This window comes from Canis lupus, chromosome 19 (genome assembly GCF_048164855.1).
Source record: "Canis lupus baileyi chromosome 19, mCanLup2.hap1, whole genome shotgun sequence".
In the NCBI taxonomy this organism is placed as follows: Eukaryota; Metazoa; Chordata; class Mammalia; order Carnivora; family Canidae; genus Canis; species Canis lupus.
In genome coordinates, this window is record NC_132856.1 from 26,788,110 (window position 1) to 26,814,595 (window position 26,486).

The 26,486-nt window shown below is 42.4% G+C and overlaps 1 protein-coding gene across 1 annotated transcript in view; it reads right to left on the reverse strand.

Annotated features, from left to right (window-relative positions):
- Positions 1 to 10,397, reverse strand: part of SLC25A26 (solute carrier family 25 member 26) — a 196,080-nt gene extending 185,683 nt beyond the window's left edge. Inside the window, exon 1 of the mRNA XM_072785471.1 lies at positions 10,137 to 10,397. The gene's annotated coding sequence lies outside the window, so the exon portion shown is untranslated. The remainder of the gene's footprint in view (positions 1 to 10,136) is intronic.
- Positions 10,398 to 26,486: the final 16,089 nt, after the last annotated feature.

Consider the following 26,486-nt stretch of genomic DNA (forward strand, 5'->3'; position numbering starts at 1 on the left):
GGGATTTGACAGGGATTTGAGAGCTGTGCACATAACCTGGAATCATGAATTTACAGATCAGAGCTGAGTTTTAAATAGCATATGATTCAACTCTTCTAATTTTATATATCAAAGAATGGATGCCATAAAATGCATATCAAGCCCCAAGTGTTCTGTGGGGGGAAGTGGTAGAGGTATGTAGGCTACTGTCCTTGGTTCTGAACCAACTACTCCCTGCATAGTCTCTTTTCCTGACGTCGGACACTTATAATCTGCCCGCCCTCACCCGCTGCCATGGGTTTTTCTGCATTTTTGTTTTCAAGGTGGATAGGAAAGAAAGATACATTATTTACTACCACAGAGAAAATAGAACTGAGCCTTGCATCACAATATATAAGTTATTTCACCAACTTTTGATAGTTCTCTCATTTTTCTTCCCCAGGATTTGCTTATGCTGTCCAAAGAAGTGAGTCAGTGTGCCCCAAGTTCACAAATGAACTGGAGGTTCCAGGTTTCCTAAATCGAATTCTGTTGCATCCCCCCTCCGCCGCACCTTACTGTCTAAACTAATATTTGAAAACTCCATACTAAGAGTCTTAACAACAAGACGTTGCCATCCCTCCTCCTAGATGCCTGTGTATTTGTTGTCTGTGGCTGCATAATAAATCTGCCCCAAACTAAGGAACCTGAAACAAATAGGGATTATTTTGCAGGATTTCAGAAGCAGCTGAGCTGAGAAGTTCTGGCTCAGCCTCCCTCATGAGGTTGCAGTCAAGGTACCAGCCCAAGCTTCAGTCAACTGTAGACTTGTCTGGAGCTGGAGGAGCTGCTTGCAAGGTGGTTCATTCACATGGCAGGCAAGCTGGTGCTGGTTGTGGGTGGAAAGTCTCAGTTCCTCACTATGTGGGCCTCTCAGCAGTTGAGTATCTTAAAATATAGCAGCTGGCTTCCCCCAGCATGGGCACTCCAAGAGAGTGAAGTAGAGGTTGCAATGTGTTTTATGACCTGGACTCTAAAGTCATATACTGTCTCTTCCATTAGCCCAACAAACCAACCTGATACAAGAGTATGAAGACTAGGAGCCATGGACCATGGAGGATTATCTCTGAGGCTGGCTACCACAGCTTCTTGCATGAAATCTTATAGCACTTGTACCACTGTATTACAATTACGTCGTACTTGCACCTTTCCATGGCAGACACAGTTATCTGCCTACCAACAGCCATTATCCCCATCCTCCTTGCTAATTGAATCCTGATTTTGTACAGGTATTGGAAAGCACTTTTTCCAGGGATCAGCAAACTGTGGTCCATGGCCTGTTTTTCTACAACCCATGAGCTAAGAATAGTTTTAACATTTTTAAAGGTTATAAAAATTAAAAGTAGAAGAATGTGAACCACAGATCATATATTACACACAAAGTCTAAAATATGTGCTACATAGCACTTTACCAAAAAAAGTGTGCTAAGTCCTGGTCTAAGCCACTCATACCAATCCCATTCCCAACTTTCTCTGCAGGGTTTAAAGACAGGCAGGTATCCCAATTTTGGCATGAAGCATATGAGGGTCTTGGGGAGCTTCTGGAAATAATTTTTCTCCCTCATAAGAATGGATTCATGAGGGGAGATCCTTATGCCTCTCATCTGTCCTGCCTTGAGGGTTGTCTGGTGAGAATGGCAGGGTGACAGCCATTTTGCAACCCTGAGGGGAAAACCAGAAAGATTGTGGAGAAGCTGACCCAGCCAGACATCTGAAATTGTTGAATCGTTCAGTTAACCAATCCCCAAACAATCTACTTCCAGATTTTTTTACATGGGAAACTTACAACTATCTTTAAGCCCTTCTTTGGGCATTTTGTTACTTGTAACTGAAAACATTCTAAGTTATATATAATGCCTCTAGACTGAGGGGCAACAATATGTTTCTCACAGAATCCCTCATTTCCACCATAGGGTTTGGCATAGAATAAAGTCTTAGGTATTAGTGGTTGTCTAGATCATAGTTTCCTAACTTCAGCACCACTGACATGTGGGGCCAGAGAGTTTTCTGATTGGGGGCAGGGGTGCTGTCCTGAGAATTGTAAGGTGTTTAGCAGCATCCCTGGCCTCTGCCCACTAGATGTTACTGACACCCTTCCCTCACCTTGTGATAATCAAAAATGTTCCCAAACATTTTCAAATGTTCCTGAGGGACAAAAATCCCTCCTGGGTTGAGACACACTAGTATAAATGATGCTTAGGATATTAATTTCTAGTGTGGATTACTTATTAGGCTAAACTTCAGGTCAAATAATAGGGTTTAGTCAGACTCCTGTCAAGGCCAAGTGGCCTTGGAGATAGTGGGGCCTTGAGAAGGCTAGATGGGACCCAAAGGACAAAGGAAGGGGAGAGAGGTAGGCACTGTAGAAATCTCAGCTGGGTCACAAGCCGGCAGTACTCAAAGATCATCACCACCACCAGCCACCTCTTCTGGTTCTTTTTGGCATGGAGAAGTTAGTGGAGCATAATGAGAAGAGTTTCTTAGTCTAGGTTTTGGACAAAACAGTCCTGGGGACCACAGAGGGCCAGATGACAAAGATGAAAAGAAAAGAAGTGTGATTTTGCTAATGGTACCCAGAAAGCTCAGGGAGGCTGCAGCCCTTTGGGGCATAGATTTTGATAAAGGACAGGGTGGGGGGCAGGGGGAGATGAGAAGATAGCACATAAAAGTGGCTGAAAAAACACAACCCAGTAATGAGCAAACTCTATCAATGTATCAGTGTGATTCCCTGTAACATGCCTGTCTCTTTTGAAAATACAACAGAAAACTTTCCATCAAACTGTTTTCTGTCAAATGCTGGCCCCTGACAGATTGTGGCATATGGTGGTTTGTCTTTTAAGTCACTGGGGTTTTCTCACTCAACTTCGCCAAATGGTGGCTGTAATTATGGCAGTAAATGCCTCTCAAATGACAGCTTTTTTTCCTCCTTGAAAGAGTGAACATTTTAACAAGGATGTCGAGTAGACCACAAAGAACTATGTGCTGCAGGGCTTCTTGGAAGAGAGGCTAGAGAATGCTGTTCATCACTCAGAAAGGAGGCTGATTTCCTCAAAAGGGCTGGAGCAAAGAGGTTGAAAGCCTAGAGCTCCAGTCCAGGCTCGCCGCATGCTAGCTTCCTGACCTTCCTCCAGCAACTCTCTTGACCTCTCTGAGCCCTGGTGTCCCCAGCATGGAGTTGGCAGGATCCAAAAAGATCACCTACAGGAAAAAGCTTCCTTAACTGCACCCAGGTATGCAAGGAGGATGGTCATCCTCGGCCCCTCGGTCTCTCTGTGACAGGGGAACAGCCTACTGCCAGCTTATGGAGGGCTCCTGCTATGTGTTCAGGCACCCATCAGCGCCCTTGAGGTATTAGATGAATGCAAATCCGATCCTCAGTCCCTTGCCTAAAATTCTTCCAAGTGCCCCCTTGTCCCAACCATAACTTGGGTGGCAAGAACCACCACAATCCAGCCCTCCTTATGCTCAGCCTCAGATTTTGACCCTTCTAGACTCTAGCCATCCCAGAGAGCTTGCTGTGTGCCACACATGCCACTTTCTCTTGCCTCCAGGCTTTGATGTGTGGGTTACCCTTGACACAGAATGTTCTCCCTCTTCCGTGGTGCCTGACTTGAGTAAATTCTACTTTTACTTCAAGTCCTGCTTTGAAGGTCACTTTCCATGTGTTACGAACTAAATTGTGTCCCCTTTAAATCCATATGTTGGACCCCTAACCCCTAGTACCTCGGAATGTATTTGGAGATAAGGCCTTTAAGGTGGTAATTTAGGGGACTTGAGATCATAATCCAATGTGACTGGTGGCCTTCTAAGAAGAGATTAGGATCTAATATGCGGAGGGAGGACCGTGTGAAGACAGCTGTCTGCAAGCCAAAAAGAAAGGCCTTAGGAGAATTCAATTTGCCCGCACCTTGATCTTAGATTTTGAGACTCCAGAACTGTGAGAAAGTAAATATCTGTTGTTTAATCACCCCTGCCCCCACCCTGTCTTTGGGGTGTCTTGTCATAGTGTTATGGCAGCACGAGCAAACTAATACACTCTAAGAAGACTGACATGAACTCCCAGAGACCACCCATCACCTTCTCACACCATCCTTTATTTCTCTTTTCAAAATACTTATTGTATGGTATTGCCTCCTTTTGACATTTTCTAACTTTTTCTTTTTTCTTTTTTTTTTTTTTTTTGGTGAGGGGGGAGAAATGAAAATATTACTTTAATACCAACAATGATGCAATATAACAACACAGAGAAGAGGTAGTGAAGATAAGACTCAGGCTTCCTGTTCCCTAACCAGCCTTGACTGTAATGGCAAAGCCAAGCAACTTGGAAGCTCCTACCTCACCTAGCCTCTCAGTGGAGTGGGATGGGGTAGGGAATTGGAAATCCAGGGCTCAAAACTTAGAGAAGGGCTGATGGCAAGTGTGGGGAGACGCTGCATGGCTATGGGGAGGGCCCATGAACATGTCCCCGGCCCTGCACAGGATGGAGTCCTTGGCAGCATCATAGGGATGCTCCCAGGATAGGATCTCCAGAACAGCATCAGTGGAGCACTGGTGGGTATCAGTCACATGTCACACCATCTCTGCAATGTATTGGTTGGTGAGCATGATGTCACTGTCATCCCAGTTTAGAAACTTCGATCTCATTGATGGTGTATCCTTCTCCACCACCAGGAAATGGCAGGGTGGTTGTTCTTGTTAAGCTCCCCTATGCTACCCAGCAGGAGACCACTCACCATGTCCTTGGAACCAACCACTGCAATTAGCTTCCCCCTGTCATTCTTGCCAACAGGCAGAGCTCAGCTGCTATGGCCTCTACACTTTGCCTCCTTTTTAATATGTGGGTTTGTGTTGGTTGATGAAATGTCTTGAGGAGTAGGTGACTGAAGGTCTTGAGGTCAGGGATTGTGTGTCCCTGCATGATCAAGACTGACCTGATTCCCTACAGGCTTATAGATGATATGGAGTATGTTTTCTATAGGTGGATAGATATGAATGAAAAAATATTATGTCAGTTATCCAGATAATTTAGGCCAACAAAAATTCTCATTGAAGAATAGGCCTGGATTTGGAGCTGCATCTTTCTAGGCAGTTTACCTAAATTCCCTGAACTCTAATAAAAGCATCTATCCTTCACTAGACCTACGAAGTCACAGATTTCAGATGTCTCCCAAATTTGGCTCTGGAAACATTAGCAGTGAAAGTAAATTTTCTGGTGGGTTTTCCATTATATATCTTGGTTCTGTGTCTTGCCATTTCTACAACACATTCCCCACAAGAGTAAGGAAGGGGAAGATAGAAGAGAAAAGAAAGATTCTTCCAGTAATTAGGAATCCGCAATCAAGAAATTGTCAAATAAAAAAAAAAAAAAAAGAAATTGTCAAATATCTAAACTTGGTACATCCTGCTACATCCCAAATCCATTTATACTGATTTCATAGGAAAGCAACTGGTCACCATTTTCCATGTAACCATCAATCATAGTGCTCATTGACAGAGTTTAGAGGATAAATCCAAGCTTAGTGAAGTTCTTTTAAAGAAAGGGAATGCCAGGATGCCTGGGTGGCTCAGTGGTTGAGCATCTGCCTTTGGCTAAGGTTGTGATCCCGGGGTCCTGGGATTGAGTCCTGCATCAGGCTCTCTGCAGGGAGCCTGCTTCTCCCTCTGCCTCTCTCTGTGTGTCTCTCATGAATAAATAAATAAAATCCTAAAAAAAAAAAAAAAAGAAAAGAAAAGAAAGAAAGGGAATACCAATTCCTGCTTTTAGTAATTGAAATTATCCAGGAATACCCACACTAGTTCAGTTTTTTGATATTTGGATAGCAAACAATTAAAAGCTGTGACAGCCAGAGGTAACAATTAAGGGGGAAAAGAAAATGAAGAGTTCACAAATACATTCAGTTTTATCAACTTTGTCAGCTAAGTGTTCCCTTTAATTACTATTGATTTTCATAATAGTTTATTAACCCAATATGCCAATTCAAGTTTGTCACAGACTATTGTGCATGTAGGAGAATTGATTTTATGGTTTTGGAGGGGAGGAGAGGCCAAGTGTTTGGGGAAAAAAATGCATCCCCTTGCTCATTTGTATCTGATTTTTAAAATTGTTTTGCTTGGGCAGAACTTTATTTTATTTTAACTGAATAGATCAGTCATCCTGACAGTGTTTTAGCTCTAAGCACTGGCTTCTGAAGTAGTATATTTACCCACTGGCTTTGTGGGGTGGAGGAGAGATGGAGGACAGAACTAATTTGATAAATCAAGTCAATAAAACCACCTTATAAATTTCATTATGAAGATTTTATAAATGCAGCACAGGACTTGTGTAGAGTTGAGAGAATCAGGACAAGATTCACGTTTTGCCACTTGCGACTGCTCCTGAGCCTTTACGTGTCCTTATGAGTTAAAATGGGGCTTTGTGATATCTCCGTTACTCTGACTTTCAGAGTAGGCATGGGGCCCAAGTGAGATCATAGAAGGGCTTCTTAAAGTTTAAAGTACATAGCAAGTTAATGCATCATAGGCTTCCTTGTGTACAGAGAAGTATCAATAAACGACATAGGAGCCTCTTTAGAGTAAATGCCCAAAACCAGAATCTCCCAAGATTTACCAATCCTGGTTAATAAAATAAAAATTAAACACCAATTACCATGGGAGGGAAAGCAGATTAATGTGGTGGCGCTTTACCTGAATATTAATTATGAGTTGGGAGATTCCATTACAAGGCTCAGGCAGGTCATGCTTTATTGGTTCATCAATAAGGAGCTCATGCTAATGGACTGGCATAAAATATCCTCTGAGGAACAACCCTGGCTTTCTAGCCAGAGACCATAAACTCAAAATAATTTACATGGCACAAAATCCATTTCCTTCCAGTCTGTAAAACAGTAATGAGAAACACCAGGCTGGGTAGAAAAATGAGCATTTAAAAGGTCACGGATGTTTCTACCCTCCCTTTCTTCACTAGGGTCAAAGCTATAGATACCTCTCAGGCCTAGAATTCCCTAGAACGCAAAAAGTAAAAATATGTGGGTTTACACAGGGCCTTTGAGGCAGGGCCATGTGTAAATGGCACTCATGTTTGCCCACCTGTGGGTCAGTTTCACTCCCAGGTCATGTTGACTCTGACCTCCTAAGGCAGGACTTGAGCCTCGCCCTGTCACAGTAGATTCTTGTACCCTGGCCCCCTTGTGGAAGTCACTGCCACTAGCTATTTGAGGACAGCTTCCAGACTCTGCTTCCTCCCAAGTGCCCTCGATTAACATTGTCAATATACCACCACCAGGTTGGTATCTCTCAGCCCCTCTCCCTGCTGTCCAACATCCCAGCATCAATTAGTGGGGAGACATCCTCACACGTGATGAACCTGGTCCCTGGGCCCCAAGGTATCCTGATAGGGCACAGTCTTATAAGCTCTTTCAGGAATTTCTTGGGTTCTGAGCCATCTCCTCTCTTCCCTGAGTCTCAAGATAAATTCATTAGACAATGTTGGGTGACAAAACTCTCTATTGTCCTCTTCTCTCCTTTCTCCCTGCCTCTCCACATACAAATACATAAATAAATCCTCACTTTCCTTCAGCCAATAAAACCAAAGCCACCTAATAGAACCATTTGCAAACCAAATATCTATAAGAATCTCCAGCCTATAACCAGAAAGAAGGATGACAGCAAGCATTGGTGAGGTTGTGGGTAAACCAGAACTCTCACACTCTACTGTATACATAAATGATGCACCACTTTGGGAAAGAGTTTGGCAGCTCCTCGAGATATTAAACATGGAGTTACCATATGACCTCGTAATTCCACTCTAGGTGTGTACTTGAGAGAATTAAAAATAATTAAATTAAAATAATAACAAAAATAATTAAAAATCCACATAAAACTAGTACATACGTGTTGATAGCAGTATTTGTCCTGATAGTCAAGCAATGAAAGCCACCCAAATGCCCATCAAATGATGGATGGATACATAAAACAGGGTCTATCTATACAACAGAATTTTATTAATCTATAAAAAGGAATGAAGCCCATACAGAAACATGCTGCAACATGGATAAAATTTAAATATACTGTGCTTAGTGGAAGAAGCCAAACACAAAGGCACATATGGCCTGATTCTATTCATATGAAATGTCAAGAATGGGTAAATTCAGAAACAAAGTAGACCAGTAGTTGCCAGGGATTAAGGAAAAGGGAAACTGGAACTGATTGCTAATAGATATGGGCATCCTTTTGAAGTGAAGAGGATGTTCTAGAATTAGATCATGGTTTTGGTTGTACAACAGTGAATATACTAGACTTTGAAAGGTTAATTTTGTAGTATATGAATTACATCTCAATTTAATTTTTTTAAAAAGATTGTATTTATTTATTCATGAGAGAGAGGCAGAGACACAGGCAGAGGGAGAAGCAGGCTCCATGCAAGGAGCCTGACGTGGGACTCGATCCCGGGTCTCCAGAATCAAGCCCTGGGCTGAAGGCAGGCGCTAAACCGCTGAGCCACCCAGGGGTCCTCAATTTAATTTTTTTTTAAGCTGAGAAATAGGAAAAAGAAAATCATGAGCTCTCCTATTTCTTCTAGTAAATCAGACGTGGGTTCAACTGATACATTGAACTACACTTACTGAGGATTGTAGTTAGAAGCTTCTAAAAGCTGCCCTGCCCCCTCTACTGCCCCACCTGCTTACTGATGCCTGAAACTCTTCTGTGGAGCTTCTCTTTGTCTTAGTATCTTAATACTTTCCCAGTCTCTACTTTCGTAAGGCAAATCTCTGGAACCAATCAATCTGTGTTTCAATGAAGACAAGTGTCAAACAATACTTCCTCCCCTCACTGGGTATCAGACTATAATGGTTTGATGGAAGAGTTGCCAAAAAAAAAAAATCAAACCAAACTCACACAAACACGAATCGTTCTATGTTGGACCTAAAATTCAAGATTTTTCGCTCTCTGTTTCTGTATTTGAATAGGAGCTTTGAAAGATATTGGATATGCATATGGCACTTATTTAGTAGAAAATTCAATGAAGATAGTAAGCATGATGTAGTCATTTAGTTGATTTAATACTTACTTTGAGAGAAGCCAGAGACAGTCTGAATCAGCTAGAACTGGGCATTATTCATAAAAAAAAAAAAAAAAAAAAAAAAACATGGTTTTTTGAAGCCAAAACACCAAGATTTGAAGTCTAGTTCGATCATATGACTTCAAGCAAGCTTTATAAACTTTTTGGCCTTGACCTCCTCACCTGTATTATGGGGATACTAGTAGTACCTACCTTGTAGTAGAATTACAGAAATGAATTAAGTTACTACACGTAGAGCTTTAGAACCCTGCCTAACATATACTAAGCACTCAGTAAAACTTAGCTTGTTGCTATTTCTGAAAATGGCTGGAGAACAGCCCTGCCCTTTGCAGCAGGCTTTCTATAGAAGATTAGTGGGGAAAGTCTGAGAGGACTGACACTGAGGTAATTAGGTGAGTCTGCTCGCCTGCCACATCCCCTCTATTTCCCCTGAAGCCTGTTTTTTTTTTTTTTAAGATTTTATTTATTTATTCATGTGAGATACACAGAGAGAGAGAGAGAGACAGAGATATAGGCAGAGGGAGAAGCAGGCTCCTTGCAGGGAACCCCATGCAATACACAATCCCTGAACCCGGGACCATGCCCTGAGCCAAAGGCCGCTCAACCGCTGAGCCACCCAGGCGTCCCCCCCCTGAAGCCTGTTTTAGGCAGGCCCCCAAATCAAGCAGAGGCAAGTGGCTCTTGGAATGTGGCATGTCCTGAGCCACTCAGGACTGCATTAATAAATTCCAAAAGAGGGTTAGAAATGGTGACTCCAGGGCCTGACTGTCCCTAATCCAGCCTAAGCTAGATGCTTTGTCCCCCCACATGACAAGCAGACGGAAAACTGCAAAGAACATTCTGAACTCTATTTCACTTCCTCCTTTATAAACAGAACAACCAGATCTGAGCACTATTTTTAGTATTTTTAGCCAGTTGACAGAACAGGACACTCTAAATGGCAATTTGAAAATAACTTTCCCATCTCTCGACCCATCACCTTATATCAAATTGCCAATTTCTCCATGTACTTACCACTATTTTTTTTTTTTTTACTTACCACTATTTGCAGTTATCTTGCTCATGTTCTTATTTGCTATAATGTAGAATTGTTTGTAGTATGGAATGAGGCTTCCAGGAGGGCATGGTTCTTATCTGTCTTTCTTGCCTCTGCTGTATCCTCAGCATCTGGAACAGCGCCTGGCACAAAGTAGGCATTGAATGAATAGTTCTGGAATAAATGAGTGGTGCTCACCCCGGGACTCAGCATAGTGCGTCTGTTCTAGACAAGCCTCTACCCGTGATGACCTCTCAGCCTCCACTCTCACTTCCTGGGGAAACCTGCCCATGCCCTTCCTGTCAGCACCTACTTCCTGGGTCTCCTACACAATGGGGGGCAGGCTGGAGGGCCTCTCAGTCTGACATCACCTCATGATATCATCGCTGATTGGACCTGAGGTGGACTCCTTCTCTAACTAAGACATTCATCATTTCTTTCTTGGAAATTTGGGTTTGGCCCTCAGAGTCTCTTGCTAATAAGAGAGGCTGGAGTGTTCTGGTCTCAAGTATGATCAAAGCAGAAGGAGCCAGTATGCAGTAAAGAGCATAAAACTACCTGCAGAGAGGAAGTGAGGAGATGAGAGAGGATGGCAGTAGAGAGAGAAAGAGATGGAGTCCAGGCAGGTGGACTGGCCGATCCAAGTGTGCTGATTTTTCAGCACTCACCGAGTCCTTGAAGACCTGGCCATACTTCCTTGATGAGGACCTTGGTTATAGGGCAGCCCAGGTGGCTCAGGGGTTTAGCGCTGCCTTCAGCCCAGGGTGTGATCCTGGAGACCCAGCATCAAGTCCCATGTTGGGCTCCCTGCATGGGGCCTGCTTCTCCCTCTGCCTGTGTCTCTGCCTCTCTCTCTCTCTCTCTCTCTCTCTCTATCTGTGTGTGTCTTTCATGAATAAATGAATAAAATCTTTAAAAATTAAAAAAAAAGAACCTTGGTGATAGGGTACCTGAGGTGGCTGTTGGTTGAGTATCTGCCTTCAGCTCACATGGTCCTGCTGTGGATCCTGTGGTGGACCCTCTGCTCAGTGGGGAGCCTGCTTCTCCCTTTCCCTCTCCACCCTGCTCATGCTCTCTTTCATATAAATAAATAAATTTTTTTTTTTTAAAGAACATTGGTTATATCTTTGGCTGGGTTTCTTTTTTTTTTTTTTTTTAAGATATTTATTTATTTATTTATTTATTTATTTATTTATTTATTTATTTATTTATTTTTGCGAGACACAGAGAGAGAGGCAGAGACATAGGCAGAGGGAGAAGCAGGCTCCATGCTGGGAGCCAGATGCAGAACTCGATCCCGGGACTCCAGGATCACGCCCTGGGCTGACAGCAGGCGCTAAACCTCTGAGCCACCCAGGCGTCCCCTGGATTTATATTTCTTGCATACAAATAATTCCTGACTACAAAGCCCTAGCATATAGCAGGCATCCTCAAAACCTCTGTTGACTTGAATTCATTTTTCATTTATTCCTTTACTCACTCAACAAATATTTATTGGGCCAGGTACTGGACTAGACGCCAGAGGCAAAGAGATGTGCAAAAAAGTGGGCACTGTCCCTGCCCTTGAGGAATTCTAGCAGGAGATAGAGATGAATTGAATTAAGACAGGAAGAGAGGGGCACCTGGGTGGCTCAGTGGTTGAGCATCTGCCTTCGGCTCAGGTCCTGATCCCGGGGTTCTGGGATCGAGTCCCACATCAGGCTCCCCACAGGGAACCTGCTTCTCCTTCTGCCAATGTCTCTGCCTCTCTCTGTGTGTCTCTCATGAATATTTTTTTTTTTTTAAAGACAAGAATAGAAACAATGGGGACGCCTGGGTGGCTCAGTGGTTGGGCAACTGCCTTTGGCCCAGGGCATGATCCTGGAGTCCCAGGATCGAGTCCCACATCAGGCTCCCTGAGTAGAGCCTGCTTCTCCCTCTGCCTGTGTCTCTGCCTCTCTCTCTCTCTCTCTCTCTCTCTGTGACTATCATAAATAAATAAAAAATTTTTTTAAAAGTTTTGAAAAATAAAAAAAGAATAGAAACAATGAGTTCAACTTTGCATCAGACACTGCCTGGTATGTATCAGGAATGTCTTGGAGTGCACAGATACTGAACTCATCATTGATACTAAGGGGACCACAGTGCTCAGAATGAGGAACTCTCATACTGTCCTTCAGCAAATAGCTGATACATATTCTATCTGATTTGCCCTCAGGCTGATTCCATGGGCCTGGTCTGAGAAGATGCCTGTTTCTTGGGCGAGTCTGTAAAACTGAGCCCCAAAAGGGTTAAGTGACTTATCCAGAGGCAGGGAGGCTGGTCGGGGCAGAGCCAGGACTCCGCTGCTGCCTCTAGTCTCCAGAACCCCGTTTTCCCTTCTCCTCCTATGAAATGTTGTCTCTTCGGTGAGATGGTGAGTGTGCAAGAACCTAACAAACACACTGTACAACCCTGCAGAAGCTCAAGGCAGTAGGCCCCCAGGCGGGGCTCAGTGGGGCTATTTTTAGGATAAACTCTGCCAAAACAATGCAAGCAGCAAAGAGAAGAGGCAAAGAGAGAAGTCAGCTCTAGGCTGAAGCTGCTAGAGTGCGGTTCTCAGTGGGTTTATTTGCAGTGCAGGACCCGATGGAAGCCTGGAGGGCCCCCCAAGGCTGAAGTTTGTGAAGCAGTCCCTTCACCAAACCTCCCAGGGTCTGAGATCCCCACTGCATATTTAGGTGCCACAGAGAGATCATGCCCATTGAAGCTGGGACAAGGCTCCTGACAATTACATTCAAGGCCTCAACTAAACTGTACACCCCCCAGGGTGGGTGGCGGTGGGGGGTGGGCTCATTTTCCTCCCTGTTTACCTCACATCACTCACAGATTGCAGATGTCACCTCTCTTGAGGCTATTTCTGTGCTCAGGCTGGGCTCCTACCTGAGAGCACAACACTGGGGATTCTCTATGTGCATTTCTCAAAGCACAGTCTGTGGAACACCTGCACTCTAATCAACTTTATCAAAATGAATGTTAAGATGACTAGGCCCCACTCCAAACTGGATGAATCAGGACTACAGGGTATGAACTACTGGGTATTTACCCAAAGAAAACAAAAACACAAATTTGAGAGCACCCCTATGTATATTGCAGCATTATTTATAATAGCCAAGAAATGGAAACAGCCCCAGTGTCCACTGAATGATGAATGGATAAAGATGCCCCCCACACACAGAGAGAGGAATATTATTCAGTCATTAAAAAGAATGAAATCTGGCCATTTGCAGTGATGTAGATGGAGCTACAGTATACTATGCTAAGTGAGCAAGTCAGAAAAAGATAAATACCATATAATCTCACTCATGTGTGGAATTTAAGAAACAAAATGAATGAGCAAAGGAAAAAAAAATACAGAGACAATTCAAGAAACAGACTCTTAACTACAGAGAACAAATTCATGGTTACCAGAGAGGAGGAGATGGGGAAGAGGGTCGAATAGGTGATGGGGGAGAAAAAGAACAGTTTTGTGACCAAAAAAAAAAAGACGTTTCAGGGCATGAAACCCTGAATTTTTCTTTTCTTTTTTTTTTAAAGATTTTATTTATTTACTTTGAAAGAGAGAGTGCAACAGGGAGTGGAGCAGAGGCAGAGGGAGAGAGAATTCCAAGCCGACTCCGTGTCGAGTGCAGAGCCTGACAGAGGGGTTAATCTCACAACCCTGAGATCATGATCTGAGCCAAAATCAAGAGTTGGACACTCAACTGACTGAGCCACCCAAGTGTCCCCCAGAACTTTCATTTTAAACATGCCTTCTTGTTATTTCTTGAAAATTCCTTATTTTTTTTAAGATTTTATTTATTTATTCATGAGAATACACAGAGAGGAGAGAGAGGCAGAGACACAAGCAGAGGAAGAAGCCGGCTCCATGCAGGGAGCCTGACGTGAGACTCGATCCAGGGTCTCCAGGATCACACCCTGGGCTGCAGGTGGCGCTAAACCACTGAGCCACCGGGGCTGCCGAAAATTGCTTATTTTATACTATATGTTTCCCTACCAGTATGTCAGAATATGCTGCTAATAAATCATCCACTCTAACGTCTTGCTCCTCTAGGTCAATAGCTCTCCATGTTAATACTATTAACAGTTGGGCCAGGTGATTTTATGGACATATGTTGGGGCGGGGCTTTATTTTGTGCATTATGAGATGTTTAGCACCATTCCATTAGATACCAGAAGTCTAACTACTCTCCAGCCATTGGTTCTTAGCATTGACAAGTGTCCCCTGGGGGCAAACTTCTCCTCCTTACCCCCACTGAGAAGCACTGCTCTAGGTAAGTGGTTTCCAACCTGCTTCACATTAGAATCCCTCAAGGATCTTTGTAAAAATGTATTTATTGGACCTTACCTCCAAAAAATTCTTATGTGTTTAATCTAGGGTGGAACCTAGGCAACTATAATTTTTAAGTTTCCCGAGTAATTCTAATGTACCACAGATGAGAACACTGCTCTAGGTAGACACTTGGAGGCAATGATCCAGTATATGTTTGTGACTTCATAGAAAGTACAAAACTCAAGCCACACGGATGGGATAGTTTGAGAACCTATGTACCATCAGGACCAGGCACCCAAATAGGACAACACTAGTCACCTCTTCGGAAGCTAACAAATGGACAACTTCAACCAAATGCATTATAAATTCTTCCCACCCTACTCCACGTATAACCTAAGTTGATCCAACTAGAATTAAGAACAGAACTTATAGGACAACTGTGTGGCTCAGTGGTTGAGCGTCTGCCTTTGACCCAGGGCATGATCTCAGGGTCCAGGATCGAGTCCCACATCAGGCACCCTGTGAGGAGCCTGCTTCTCCCTCTGCCTATGTCTCTGCCTCTCTCTGTGTATCTCTCATAAATAAATAAATAAATAAATAAATAAATAAATAAATAAATAAATAAAATCTTTTTTTGAAAAAAGAGAACAGAATTTATAAGGATGGCTGGGGAGACAGATAACCTCTTTTCTACTGGATGGTCCAATATAGAGATATGAGAGCTGAAAAAGCTGCAGTCATTTTGCTTCCATTGAGGAAGTCAATCAAAGGATGGAAAGACAGAAAAGAAGGCAGCACCAAGAAAAATCAGAGAAACTGGAGCCTTGATCAAATTGTACCTGAGCTCTATCCTTCCATAGTCCTCTTCAGTTATATGATAATACAACATCTTTATTTTTTAATTAGGCCAGTTTGAGCTGGGTTTTCTGTTATAACCCAAAGCACCTTGGGGTGCCTGGGTGGCTCATTTGGTTCAGTGTCCAACTCTTGATTTAGGCTCAGGTCATGATCTCAGGGTCGTGAGCTAAAGCCCCATTTTAAGCTCTGTGCTCAATCAGAGTCGGCTTGTTCCTCTCCATCTGCTCTTCCCCCTGCTTGCATGTGCTCTCTCTCTTATAAATAAACAAAATCTTTAAAAAGAAGAAGAGAAGAAGAAGAAGAAGAAGAAGAAGAAGAAGAAGAAGAAGAAGGAGGAGGAGGAGGAGGAGGAGGAGGAGGAGGAGGAGGAGGAGGAAGAGGAGGAGGAGGAGGAAGAGGAGGAGGAGGAGGAGAAGAAGAAGAAGAAGAAGAAACAGCAGCAGCTGCACTATAAGAAGACCCTAAGTGACTTGAATGAATAAAGGTTTTAGAAGCACTGGCTTAGATAAGTGGTCTCTCAAGCACTGGGCTAGGTGATAGACAATGATATGCAAAAAAAACTAAGCACAGTTACTTGACTTCTCCAACTAGGTTAGATGCTCTGCCTTTAGGAGCCAATACCTCAACTTCATCGATTCATTCGTCCTTTCATTCAATCAACAAATACTTATTTAGTACTATGTTTACAAATTTAGCAAAAATATTAAAAAGTGAGCAAAGAAGAGAGAGGAGGCAGTCTCTGACCTTAAGCAGCTCACTGTCTATTTGAGAACACAGATACTAACTAATCTTAAGAATGAGAAGGTATCAGTTATATAAGTGCTACCCTGGAGAGGTACATGGGGGAGATGTGATCTGATCAGGGTGGTAAGGCAAGGCTGGCCAAGGAGATCTGAAGGGTGAGTTGAGAAGGGGAGACAGGTAACGTGAATACCCAGAGCAGGAGGAAAGGACACTGCATAAGCCCGTCCATGTGAGAAAAAGCAGGGTGAACTCAATGAGCTGCCAGAGGATAGAAAGCCCAGCATGCAGAGCTGCTGGAAATAGGAAGTTATGCGATGAGCTTGGAGAAGTAGCCAATGGCCAGATAGTACAACAATTTAAAACCCATGCTGGGGAGTTATACCCCTTAATCCTCAAACTAATACAAAGCCACTGATGCATTTTATTTTATCTTAATTTTTATTTTATTTTGGTGGCTAAATTCTTTAGCATATATTTTCATTGACCATATGTTGACAATATTGTACGGCAGAGCTCTAGAGCATATTCATCTTCATCACCTGAAACTTTATGCCCGTTGATTTTTACTTCCCCATTTCCCTCTCCCTCTAGCTCCTGGCAACCACTATCCCACTGTGATTCTATGACTCAGACTATTTTAGGTACCTGAAATAAGCAGAATCATGTAGTATTTGTCTTTCTGTGACTGGCTTATTTCACCTATGATAATGTCCTCAAGGTTCATCCATGTGGTTACGTGTTGCAGGATTTCATTCTTTTTAGGTACACACCACATTTTCTTTACCCATTCATCTGTCAGTGGACTTTTAGCTCATTTCCACAACTTGGCTATTGTGAATAGTGCTGCAGTGAACGTGGGAATGCTAATATCTCTTCCAGATCCTGACTGCAATTCTTTTGGATAAATACCCAGAGATGGGGTTGCTGGAACATAAGGTAGTTCTATTTTTAATATTTTTGAGGAACTGTCATACTGTTTTCCACAGTGGTTGCACCATTTTGCATTTCTATTAACAGCATGCAAGGGTTCCAATTTCTCCACCTCTTCACTACCACTTGTCTATTTTGATGATAGCCATCCTGACAAATATGAGGTGCTATCTCCTTCTGGTTTTGATTAACACTTCCCTAATATTTAGTAATGTTGAGCATTTTTCATATCTGCGTTGGCCCTTTGTATGTCTTCTTTGGAGAAATGTCTTTTTAAGATCTTAGCCCCTTTAACCAGGTTATTATTTTTTTGCTATCGAGTTGTAGGAGCTCCTTATATATTTTAGAGATGAACCTCTCATTGGATATATGGTTTGCAATCCTTTGTCCCATTCCATAGGATTCCTTTTCAATCTGTTGGTGGTTTCCAAGCTCTGTAGATAGTCACTGATGCATTTTAAATATAGTGCTTTCCAGCATGGCACAGCTTATTGATTGAGAATGATGTACAATCTTCTCCCAACACTTTTCGCTCGTCTTTTTCCTCTTGCCTCATAACCCAGCAGAGTAGACCAGTGTAGTTTAGCACGTTCACACATGCTTATTATTTGGGGCTGACAGGCAGAATGGAGCAGTTGGTCTGGCTGACTTGCATTAATTCAGTTTCTATACCTTCTTTGCTTTGAGTGCCACAATGACAGTGACCACAGTGTCATCATGACTCCACTTTCAGCACTCTACCAGATACTCTGGCCCAAAGAAGGAAGTAATAAAGACCCATCGGATGAATGGCCCAGCTTAGTTAAAAGAAGATAATAATACCAGCTTCCTAGGGGTGTGTGAGAGAGGTGACCCTGTAAGTACACAGCACAGTGCAAGGCATGTGCCATGTTTCCTCCACCCCGTCCACACACACACATGTGTGTGTGCAAACACACAAACATACACACACCCAGAGAGAAGGCGGTGTGAGCCACTGGTTCCCACCACGAGCTACTGCAATCTAAAACAAAGGATCTATTAAATATTAAATAACTACCAGACAATCCAGAGGGTTTTGTGAGTGGATGGAGCAAAGGAGAAGTCCTCATTTACTACTATCTCAAAGTTTCCAAGACAGTCTCAAATTCACCCTATTAACTGCATCTCTTCCAGATGTCATATGTTTTTTAAGGTTCATATTTTTGTTATTCAAGCTACTCAATAAGTACGTTTTAACCAATTCACCTTTGTACATCAAGTTCCTCTGCTTTAAAGACTTGGAGGCAGGCCTTTGTCAAAGGCTGCACTTTGCTCTCCTGTGCCTTAGTATTGATCTGTGAACGAGGAGGCAATGGGGCCTTGAAAAGCCTCACAGTTGGGTCACAGACTAGACACAGCTGTGGCTGATTGTCACCTTCCCTAATCCTTTTCCTCCCCAGCCACGGAGCTGTAATGTGGGCTAGCATGTGACCTTGGATAAATTACTTAGCCTGGCTACATCTCAGTTTCCTCAGCAGTAAACCAAGGGGGGCAGAATGGAGAAGTAGATGGCCCAGCTTGCCTGAGACAGCCCTGGTCTAGGTTAATCAGTCCAGTGTCATTATAAAAGTGCTCTAGCCCAGCTGATCGATTACACCGCTGCTTTACTAAGAACATGGGTTCTGTGGGTGTGCCTGGTTGGCTCAGTAGCTTAAATGTCTACATTTGGCTTAGGTCATGATCCCAAGGTCCTGGGATCAAGCCTGGCATCGGGCTCCCTGCTTAACCAGGAGTCTGCTTCTCTCCCTCCCTCTGCCTCTCCACCCTGCTCATGCTCTCTCTCACTCTCTCTCTAATAAATAAATAAAATATTTTTTTTAAAAAAAAGAAAGAAAGGAAAGAACAGGGGTTCTGCAGGATGCCTGGCTAGCTCAGATAGCAGAGTATACAACTCTTTTCTTTTAAAGATTTATTTATTTATTTATTTATTTATTTATTTATTTATTTGAGAGGGAGAGAAAGAGTGTGTGCGTGTGTGTGCACAAGAGTGAGAGGAGGAACAGAGGGAGAGGGACAAGGAGACTCAGTGCTGAGGGTATGCAGGGCTTGATCCCAGGGCTCTGAGATTACGACCTGAGCCGAAATCAAGAGTTGAACACCAAAGTAACTGAGCCACCCAGGTACCCCTAGAGCATACAACTCTTGATCTCAGGTTTGTGAGTCTGAGCCCTACCTTAGGTGTAGAGAGCATTTAAGAGAAAAACTAAAATCTGGGGCACTGTGTGGTTAGTCAGTTAAGTGTCTGACTCTTGATACTCTTGATCTAAATCCAGGTCTTAATCTCAGGGTTGTGAATTCAAGCCCCATGTTAGACTCCATGTCAACCAGGGAGCCTACTTAAAAAATAAAATAAAAATCTTTTTTTAATAAAATAAAATCTGGGCAGCCCAGGTGGCTCAGCAGTTTAGTGTGGCCTTTGGCCTGCGGGTGTGATCCTGGAGACCTGGGATCAAGTCCCACGTCGGGCTCCCTGCATGGAGCCTGCTTCTCCCTCTGCCTGTTCTCTGCCTTTCTCTCTCTGTGTGTCACTCATGAATAAATAAATAAAATCCTTTAAGAAATAAAATAAAATAAAATCTTAAACAAACATGGGTTTTGCATTTGAGTCAACAAGCATTTGACTGACCATTTAGTCCCTTACTGACATTAGCAAATTACTTAACTTCTCGGCACCTCAGTTTGTTTCCCTGGGAAATGGCAATAATAATATTTTCCTCAAAGGATTATTAAAGGAATAAGTGAAAACATAGGTAAGAACACAATGAACAGTAGCTGTTATCACCCTCATCTTCCTTATTGGAGATTCCATTTCTCAGGACTCTTCCGGATTCAAGTGTGAGAAATATACCTCAGAGTAACGTAAGCAGAAAAGAACAGTTAAACATAAAATGGAGATGTCCCAGGGTTTGCTGGCTGCAGGTGGTACTGGGCTCAGGACCTAAAGGACGCCTTCGGGGATTTGTGTTCTTCTTCTACCTCTTTGTTCTCTCCTTCCCTGTTGGCAGCATCCACCAAAGGCTCTCCAGATGGTGGAAAAGGTAGCCACAGAGAGCTCCAGATTTTGTCTTTAGAGTTCTTGATTTGAGAAGGAGAAAGCTCCTCTATCGCCCAGTGTTCACACTGGTCTTTGGAGAAGGACCTTGAGCTGCCCCAACAGCAGGTCCCCTCATCCCCATGTCCAGGGACAGGACGCACCCTAACGGCCTGCTCCGGGCCACATGCCCACCACACGGCAAGGGAAACAGGTACCCTTGATTAAAGGCTCCATCACGGTTTCTGACACAGACACACGAAATTTATTTCAATTCCATGAAGAGCCAAGAAGAAGAAAATTATGGATAAAAAAGCAAAATAACTTTTTTTCCAAAATGGTGGAAACAAACAAAGCGATAGCCTACATCAGATGGCGTATCTTTAGAGCAGGGTTGCCTGCATGCCTGCTTCTCCATTTGCTCCAGCACATTCACTCTCCTCTGCTCTCTGCCCTGCTCTGTGTCTTGAGACCCATCTCTTAGGAGTACCTAACCTGGGCTGCAAGGGGCTCAGATGGGGGAAGAAAGGAGGCTAGGTAACTGTCTCCCCCCACTCCATCTCTGCCTTGAGGTCCTTTCTGAGGTCCTATGAGTCTCAAGCTCTCCGCAGGCATTAGAGTCAGGTTGCCATCCCTTCAGCCTTTTGTAAGGCTGGCAACGGCTTCCTGCTGTGCTAGTCCTTGGGTGCTTCACATGGCCTGTTGGTTCCTTCACCCTGCCCACTTCTCTCCACAGAGTGCTTAAACTCCACTGGGGTCCTGAGCATACCATCTGTGTAGAGCCAAGACTCTGACCCATAGTCTGCCTACATTTGTTTTCTTTCCCCTCCCATATTATTAAACAAATATATATCATTGTAGAATATGAAAATACAAAAAAGAAAAATTATACCTAATCTTACCCCTCAATGTGATGATTATTCACATTTGGGGATATACCCCTTCATGTTATTCTTTGGATGTAAATATATATACGGATTTTTTTTAACAGAAGTTAAACATTCTTAGATGTTTAAACATCTAACATTCTTAGATGCTTAAATGAAAAATTCTCAAAAGCAAAAAAAAAGTGTAAAATAGTTTACCTTTCCTGTTAAGACAGGTAATTAGGAAGGTAATGTTTTCTCATTCAGCTTTAATCAAATAAAAATTAACTTTATGGTAGTAGAATATTATTATGATGATTACTATAACTTCCCCTTTTCTGAAACAATTACAAAATGATTATTTTCAGAGTTCACTCTCATAAAAAGTGACTGAACTTTCAGATTCTACTCAGGTCAGGAAAAATCAATGGGGGAAATATTTTTTGATTTGACTGGTTTCCTGTGAATTTCTTATGGTATCACAGTAGAGAAAAAAAGAATTGAAATGAGATGGAACATTTTCTAATTTCTATTTCCATCTGGAGGTGTTATATTTAGCTCTAAATGAGAATATAACATTTTCCCTAGGTACTTCACTTAGAAAGAATTTTTAAAAATTGCCCAGTGATAATGAGTATTTTTTAAAAACACAAAAGTTACATATTGTACAATCTAAATACAATGGTGATTCAGCAATACCTGTTAAACAGGAAGGATTTGGGACTCTGTATTCTGCCCAAAATTGTCTTAGAGCTGGACCCCAGGCATGGCTGACACCACTCACAAATGTTCTCACTGATGGGTAGTGCCACGAATGCAATGAACATGAAGGCCATGCCGAACCTGACTATGGTCTGAAACATCATGAATGTCTGTGACCCCCAAAATTCATATGTTGAAATCCTAACCTTCAACATGTTGGTATTAGGTGGGGGGCTTTTAGAGGTAATTAGTTCATGATGGCAGAGCCCTGGAGAAGGGGGTCCGTGCCCTTACAAAAGGGACCCCAAAGATCTCTCTCATTGTCTTTTTGCCATGTGAGGGTACAATGAGAAGCTGACAGTCTGCAGCCTTGTCGAGGGTGTTCACCAGAACCCAACCACACTGGCACCCCGATCTCACTCTTGAGCCTGCAGAACTGTGAGAAATGCTTTCCACTTAAGCCACCCCATCTATGGTGGTTTGTCACAGCAGCCCCAACTAAGACAATGTCGTTTAAACAGACTATGACCATATTTGTGAGAAATGTTTACTCACATAAACCTTATGGAGCGTTCAAACCTGCTCAACCACTTCCATGATCTGGTATCTTTACCTTCTCCTTAAAATGAAATTTATTGCCCTTCTCTCACAGTTTCTAATACCGCTTAGGGAAGACATGGCAAATATAGATTTTTTCCCCCCTTGCTAAGAGACAGTCTCCAGCCTCATTAATTCAGTTTTCTAAATCATTGATTTTACAGTGATTCCTAAGGGAATCCTCCTGGACTGCATCATCTCTGTGACTCACCTCACGGCTCCAGACAAGTGTTGGCGTGTTGTAAGCCCAATTTCTTGGGGTTGGCCTTCCCCAGTTGCAAAGAAAACTACTAGGTTAACAAGATGGCTGATTCTTGAACCTCTACAGTCTTTGCAAACTGACTGGAGAAGTGTCCGACACATTTTTTCCAGTTCCCAGAACTTGAGGAAGATTAGAGCTTTTGAAGGCATGCTTAAAGGGAGGAGAAGATGGTGAAACAGTCAGCAGTGAAGGGAACATGGTGTTGACTCCAGTTGAACACTGGTGGCGTCTACGAGAATGTGCTCAAAAAATCCTTCTATTTTCCTGGCCTCATGTCAGCCTCCTTCACTTTCAGGACTTTGCTCTCAGAAACCCACATTCTCTGTAGATCCCAGAAGACAGCCTGGGGCACTGTGTTGACATGATGGCATGCTTCTTATCATTTATTAGCATCATATTGTCCTCCACACACTCTGCATCCAGCCATCCTTCAGCTCAGCATTCCTACCATACTACTCCTGCAAATATGTTCTCAGTTGAAGCAGAATAAATTGTACACATCAGGCAAAATCTGGGACTCACCGGGTAAGTACCTGGGGAACCTCAGTGTGCCATGTCCTGCTCATTGAGAGCCTGGGTCCAGGCTTGAAGTTATGAAGACAGTTTCACTAGCTTCATTCCAAAGAACACCCTCAAATTCATGTTGATTAGAAATGTAAAGAGTTGGATGCCTTCTTCGAGAAATGTAATATTAGAAAGCACACTTAGAGGCTAAGGATAACCAGGCTCCAGCCACACTGGAGCCTGGTTTTAGCCTTGTTTTGTCATTTTGGTTTCTCAACCACGCCAAGTGCATTCACATCTCCGGGGCTTTGCTCAAACTGTCCACTCTGCTTGGATATTCTGCCCATAGACCTTGATACAGCTGGGTTTTTTGTATCATCCAGGTCTGAGTTTGAAAATGACCCTCCCAACCACCTATCCAAATTACTTCACGCATTTCCAGTTGATCTCTGGCATGTTACCCTGTTATGTGTATTTGCGGGTGGTTGGCAAATCACCCTATTCTATTCTTACCGTCAGCATTGGTTTCAGGGTGAGTGACATGTAGTCTCTTAGAGCTCCACACTTTGAAACACCCTACTTGGGGTTTAATGCTCTCCTGTTACCATCATGAAACTTTTTTTAAATTTAAAATTTTTTAGAGATTTTAAATTTTTATTTGACAGAGAGAGAGAAAAAGAGAGCACAAACAGAGGGGAGCAGCAGAGGGAGAGGGAGAAGCAGACTCCCTACTGAGCAGGGAGCCTGATGCGGGGCTTGATCCCAGAATGCTAAGCTGAAGGCAAACATCCAACCAAATGATCTACCCAGTCTCCTGCCATCATGAAATTTTTAATAGTTGCTTGGCTTTTTTTTTTTTTTTTTTTAAATTTTTGTCTGTTTGTTTTTACCAAGAAGACCTGTATTTTCACTTTTCAACTTAGGTTATTTTTTACTGTCTCTTTGCTATTAGAGTATAAGCCCTAGGAGAACAAGGATCTTATCTCTATATTGTGTTACCAGCACTACAGGGAATATTTATATTATATTATATTATATTATATTATATTATATTATATTATATTTATTATATTTATTATATTATATTATATTATCCCAATAAATATGTGTTAAAGTTAACTATAGGATTATTGTATGAGGGCAGCCCTGGTGGTGCAGCGGTTTGGTGCTGCCTGCAGCCTGGGGTGTGATCCTGGAGACTCGGGATCGAATCCCACATTGGGCTCCCTGCATGGAGCCTGCTTCTCCCTCTGCCTGTGTCTCTCCTCTCTCTCTCTCTCTCTCTCTCTCTTTCTCTCTGTGTCTATGAATAAATAAGTAAAATCTTTTTAAAAAAGGATTATTGTATGATATTTTATTTTATATTTTATTCCCAGGTATATAATGAAAAGGATCAAACAAATATTTGTATATAAGTGTTAGAGCAACACTACTTATAATATCCAAAAGGTGGAAAGAACCTGAATGCCCATGAACTGATGAATGGACAAAAGAAATGTGCTATATCCATACAATGGAATATTATTCAGCCGTGAAAAGGAATGGAGTACTGATATGTCCTACAACATAGATGAACATTTTCCTTAGCAAAATATTAAGTTAAACAAGCCAGATGAAAAAGATCACATGTTATATAAAGCCATTTATATGAAATATCCAGAAAAGGCAAAATTCCTAAAGATAGGAAGCAAATTCATAGCTGCCAGAGGCCAGAAGCATCAAGGGAGGAAGAAGAGGCTGTATAATGTGTATAGGATTTTACTTGGGGGTGATACACTACTGTTTGGACTGGATAGAGATAGTGGTTGCACAACACGAGGAATGTAATAAATGCTGCTGAATTGTTCACTCTAAAATGGTTAATTATGAGGGCACCTGGGTGGATTAGTTGGTTGAGCATCTTCCTTTGGCTAGATCATGATCTTAGGGTCCTGGACCAAGCCCCACATCAGACTCCCAACTCAGTCAGGAACTGTGTCTCCCTCTCCTTCTGCTTGCCACTATACCCCCTGCTTGTATCCTCTCTGTCCAATAAATAAATATTTTTAAAATTTTTAAAAAAAATATCAAAATGGTTAATTATGGGGCATCTAAAAGGCTCAGTTGATGGAGCATGCCACTCTTGATGTTGGGGTTGAGAGTTTAAGCCCCACATTGGATGTGGAGATTACTTCAAAATAAAATCTTTAGGGGCACCTTCCTGGTTCAGCCAGGGGAACACTTAACTCTTAATCTCCAGGTCATGAGTTCAAGCCCCATGTTGAGTAGAGATTACTTAAATAAAAATTTTTAAAAAATTAAATGGTTGGGATCCCTGGGTGGCGCAGCGGTTTAGCGCCTGCCTTTGGCCCAGGGCGCGATCCTGGAGACCCCGGATCGAATCCCACATCGGGCTCCCGGTGCATGGAGCCTGCTTCTCCCTCTGCCTATGTCTCTGCCTCTCTCTCTCTCTCTCTCTTTCTATCATAAATAAATAAAAATTAAAAAAAATTAAATGGTTAATTATAAATTTTAAAATGATTAATTTCATGTTATATGAATTTTACCTCAACTTAAACAAAGAAAACTGAAAAACTAAATACTTGTGGAATGAATACATACTTACAAAACTTGTTTCAGAACTCTTTCCACAATTGAGTCTTAACCTAGTCTAGGGCTTCAACAATTTCAGTCCAAAGCTTTTGAGTCTGTATGAAGGTAAGAATGTGTTTACAACATTATTTAGAAAAGCATTTCAAATACTTGCTTCCAACAAAAGGGAAGCAAGTATTTGAAGGGAAGTGTCCTACATAGGACACTATTATCATCATAGTGCTAACCCTATTACTACTTTTTTGGGTATTGTTTTTGTGTTGTTGGGCTTATGCTATGTTTTTTAAGATTTATGTATTTGTGAGAGAGAGCTCAAAACCACATGTGGGCACAGAGGAGGGGAGTTCACTGAGCTCGGAGCCTGATGCGGGGCTCAATCTCAAGACCCTGAGATCATGACCTGAGCCGAAATCAAAAAGTGGACACTTAATCGACTGCACCACCCAGGTGCCCTGGTCTTATGCTTTTTATTAAAAAATATATATATATTTTTTTGAGATAGTGGTAGGTTCATGTGCAATTGTAAAATACTATAGAGAGATCCCCTATTCCTTTTACCCAGTGTCCCTCCCCCTTCATGCTAACTTCTTGAAAACTATAGGATAATATCACAACCAGGAAATTGATGTTGATAATAGTCCTTCTGGCTCATTCAGATTTCAGTGGGTTTATATGTCCTCTTGTGTGTGTGTGTGTGTGTGTGTGCGTTTGTCCTATTTTCATACTGAAGTAAAACAATAGTTCCTTTTAGGATTGTAGTCTGTTATCTAGTAAGAAATTCCAGAGAGATTGTGGCACCACCAGAATAACCACAGTAAATGGTTCCAAGTACAAGTTAAAAGAAAGCAACGTTTCTAAAGTGGTGGCAGGGGCTTAGCAGTCTGGAATCTGTTAGTTCAGCCATGCCTTTTACACGCACTTGACCCTTTCAGCACCATGATTCTTAGAAGGGCCG